Here is a 4,680-nt window from a genome sequence, read left to right on the forward strand (position 1 = left end):
GGGGGTCCCGGCTGCTGGCTGCCTGCAGGGCAACGTGTGACCCCCCTATAGCACCCCCGCCCCACTGACCTGGGCTGGGGGCGATGCCCCGGATTGGGACCAGAGCAGAGCACAGAGCTGCGCCCCAAAGGCCGTTATTTATGGCTTCTGGCTGCAGCTGATAACGATCCCCAGGGATCTGCCCGCGCTGTGCAATAAAGCAATTACACGGTATGGATTAATTGGCATTTCATCCAGACAGCTGAAACACTGCGCTGTGCGTGGGGATGGAGCCTGGGGGGTGATGGGCAGCGGGGCTGTGTGTGGGGTGGGATGGGATGAGATGGGATGGGATGAGATAGGATAGAAGAGCAGTGGGGCTGCGTGTGGGGCGGGATGGGACAGCAGCCGGGCCATATGCAGGACGGGGCGGGATGAGATGGGAAGGGATGGGACAGCAGTGGGGCTGTGTGCAGGATGGGATGGGATGGAGTGGGATGGGACAGCAGCAGGGCCATGTAGAGGATGGGACGAGATGGGATGGGACGGCAGTGGGTCCCCATGCAGGACAGCAGCGGCAGCCGCGGCCCTACAAGCGCTGGAGCCCGGCCAGAGCCATTGGCCTCCATTCATGAGTCAACTTAATTTCGCTGGCTTTGCAAATAAGGACTTTGTCTAAAACGGGGAAACGGCCCAGAATAGTTCTTGTGAAGAGGAGCGGGCAGAAAGGGCCCTTTGAGGGGACACTGCTGGAATAAAAGTCACTTCTGCCCCAGAATAATTAGCGGGCTGTGAGTACTAATTAACTAAATAAATTTAACTAATTAAACTAATTAACGCGGCATAAAGGGACTTTTATTCCCAAGAGGAGAGCAGCAACCGGGAGCTGCTCTGGATCTGGGGCCGCCGTGTGAACGCAGCTCTGGGTCCCACTGCTGTGGGGATGGACCCGTGAGCATCCCACACCGCCCCACAGGCACCCGTGGGCTGAGCCCACCCCACACCGCCCCACAGGCACCCCACATCTTCCAACTGGAGCAACCGGGGAGGGAGGGTCATGGCTGCAGGAGGAGGAGAGGAATTCCCTGCTGGGAAGAGAGCTCAGATTCAGTGCCCCAAAGCAGGGATGGAGGACACAGCTCGGCCCCTCGGAAGGCGGCGGTCGTAGGAAGTATTAAAGCCAACTGCTTCCTTTTGCAAACAATAAAAAACACAACGAGCCAATGCAGGAAACCATTCACAGCACTCGGTGCTGCTGCCCGGGGGTCAGCGAGCATCCAAGCACGGGCCGGCTGCAGAAAGCAGCAAAAGCAATCTGCAATTAGCCCCAAAGGGATTGATGAACCATCGGGTGGAGCGAGCAGGGATGCAACGAGCAGGGCTGCATCTCAGCGCTCCGCTGCCACAATGCAGCGCAGCGGCCCAAAGAGCTGCAAACAAAGAGCTGCACCATGCAGACGGATGGGAAACGCGCGGCTGCGCTGCGCAGCTCGGCTGCGTTCCACCCATGGTTTGCAGCCGGCCGGTCAGGGGTGGGAATGGCAGCTTCGACCCCACAGCAGCTCTGAACCCACAGTGGCTCCAGGGACCCCATACCAGCTGCTCTGATAGCATAGCAGCTCTGACCCCACAGTGGCTGTGACCCTACAGTGGCTCTGACCCCTCAGCAGCTCCGACCCCACAGTGGTTCTGATGGCCCCACAGCGGCTCTATAGGGCCAGGGCCTCCATCCCACTCAGCACCCAACACAGCACCTCCAACCCACACCACTCATGGTGCTGCTGCCGCTTCACTGGGAGAAACATCCTACAAAGAGTCTAATTAGCTCAGACAATTAACGATACAACTTCCAGCCCAATTAGCCTCCTTCCCAGTCATCTGCAGCTCCGGTGCCTCAGTCCGTGCATTTCGGAGGCGTGGAGCTGCTCCCTGTCCCCATGGCTGTGGGACTCCCCTGCCCACCCCACACTCCCCCCCACAGCCACCCTTTGGCTCAGAAAAGACACCACAGCCTATATTTAGTGCTGGGGACGGACGGGCAGAGCGACCTCACAGAGCAGAATGGGCTCCAGCACTACAGCCCCAACCCGCCCTGCATTCCTCCTAAAATAAGAGATGTGGAGAGAAGAAAACAAAACAGGCAACGGGGGGGGGGGTTGCAGGGAGCAGCGGGTCGGGAACGCATGGGGAGGGAGATGCAGCTCCTGCATGCTGCGTGCAGTGGGACAGCGGTGACACGGCAGTGACACGCTCACATGGCTGCCACCCCACTGGGATGGGAGAGCACAGCAACGGGGAATGGCACCAGAGGAAATGGGCAGCAAAGCCACGACCCCGTGTGTGGGGTGGGTGCCCAGCGGGGTCGGAACGTCTCTCTGGACGGGGCTGCGATGGATGCCATCCAGCACAAATCCGCCTGCAGGAAGGAAGCTGAGTCAGCCCCGCTGCCCAGCCCCACTCCCAGCACTGGGATCGCAGCATGGCTATGGGGCTGCTCAGCAGGGCAACGGGATCGCAGCACTGCTGGGAGCACAGCAGCGGCGCCAGCAGCGGGGTTGTAGTGCAAGGCATGGGGATCCAAACTCAGCTCTGCGTGTGGAAGAGGAACCTCTGCCCCACAACACCGCCGGTCCCATGCCATGCTCAGGACCCCCCCGGGTGCAGCCCCCCAGCAGAAGGGCTCAGCACCCCCAGAGGGGCAGCACTCCCTCCTGACCCACTCGCCCATCCCTGCAGCACAACCAACGGGCAGCAGCACAGCACAAGGCCGCCCGTCTCAGAGCTGCTCCACTGCTGACCCACAAGGGCACCGCATTCCCGTCCAAAGCTGCAGTGCCGTGCCAACCCCAAAGCCCCAACCAAGGGCATCTCCCACCCCCGGAGCCCCCCATCACTAACCCCCCCCCACACACACTGAATGGGAAGCATCTGCGCGTCTCCACGGCCCTCTGCCAGGTTCCTGGGGAATGACTCACTCTGGTGATGCTAAATCAGGCCGTTTGGTGCTCAGCACATCCACACCTCGGGGCTGCAGGACCCATCCCCCCGCAGCACAGCATGGGGCCATCCCAGCTCTCCCCATAGCCGGTGCCCACCCCACAGCGGCACCACGCACCGTGGGTCGGTGGCAAATGGAACCAATTAATGCCGAGGCCTCATCAGCTCTCCTCCAGGATGAGGAGCTCGGGAGGGTTGGGGCGCTGCTCCCACTGCCTTCACTTTGTCCTAGTGCAGGAGAGGTGCAGCCGCAGCCCCACACTGCTCAACCACAGGGGACACAGAGAGCGTGGGGACACAGAGAATGTGGGGACACAGCTGTCATCACCCCTGCACTGCCCCAAACGCCACCGAGCCGCTCTGAGAGCAATGAGGAGGCCCCACATGGGGCTCACTTCCCTCCTCTCCCCCCCACCCAGGGCCCACCCCCACCGACCCGGCAGATGCTCCACATCCACGAGCATCACCAGGAAAACACGCACAGACCCAGAGGAGCACCAAAGTGCACCAACGGCCATTTCCAAAGCAGCAGAGGGCACAACCCCCCCCCCTTCCTCCCAGCACTGAGACCCCCCCAGCACTGAGGCTGGAGCCCTGCAGATCCCAATGTTTGCTGCCGGGAAGAGCCCGCGGCAGATCAGAGCGGCACTGCCGCCCTTTGTCCCTTTGGAAGGGCTCTGCACCCCCGGGGCTGGACTTTGTCTCCCCGCTCTTCATAAGCCGAAGAGGAACAAACCAACGGCTTGGCAGTGGGTTCGGCGGTGCAGAGCGGGGCAGCCTCACCGCTCCCGTGCCGTGGGTCGGGATACGGACCCCCGCAACCCCTCGCCCGGCAGCGGGGCTCCTTATTGCCCCTAAGGACCCGGCGGCACGGCACGCCGTGCCGGCACACGTGGCTTCCTGGGATGGGCGCTGGGAACCCGACGAGGGGCGTTCCCGTGCCGCCCTCCTGCCCCATTCCGAGGCACGGGGCGGAGGAGAGGATGGAGGAACTTCCCCCGAGCGCATCCCCGCTGCTGCAGCCCCGTTTCCAAAGGCAACGGCCGCTTATGCAATGCGCGATGCCCGTCCCTCCGCCCCCACCAACTTCGGAATCTGCGCCCCAACGGAGCGGGGTTGGAGCCGGATCCGGACCCGCAGCGCTCCGTGGGGCCGGAGCCAGCGGCTGCGTCACCCCCGTGCCAATCAATGGCCCCACGGGTGTCAGCGCAGCGGGGGCAGCTGCGAGCCGTGCACCCCCTCCCCACAATGTGGGATGGGATCTGGACACCCGGAGCCCCACGAGGGGAGGGGGGTCCGCAGCCCCCCGGCCCTATTGCCACAACAGGGAGAGCCTCCCCGCCCTCCCCACGGATTGTCCCGACGGGAACGCAACGCAAAGCGCTTCCCCGCGTTCGAACGCAGCCCCGCACAGCGGCTCCGACCGCGCACAGCGGATCGATGCAGACCGGGCCGCGACGTGCGCAGCGTCTGAATACCGCGATGCGGGGCGGCCCCGCAGCGCCGAGCGGGGAACGGGGCCTGGATCTGCCCGCACCGCACCGCTGAGGGGGGAAGTTACCGGGGGCGGGGGGGGGGGGGGGGAAGGGGAGAAAATGGGAACAGAGCCCCCCCCACCCGCAGGAATGGGGCTCCGCGGGTTCCCCCGAGGCGGGGAGCGGCCCCGCAGCGCTTGCTTTGTCACAGCCCCAGAGGAGCGCAGGG

This window comes from Lagopus leucura, unplaced genomic scaffold (genome assembly GCF_019238085.1).
Source record: "Lagopus leucura isolate 7727_CA_CO unplaced genomic scaffold, USGS_WTPT01 261-1_obj-0_obj, whole genome shotgun sequence".
Taxonomy (NCBI): Eukaryota; Metazoa; Chordata; class Aves; order Galliformes; family Phasianidae; genus Lagopus; species Lagopus leucura.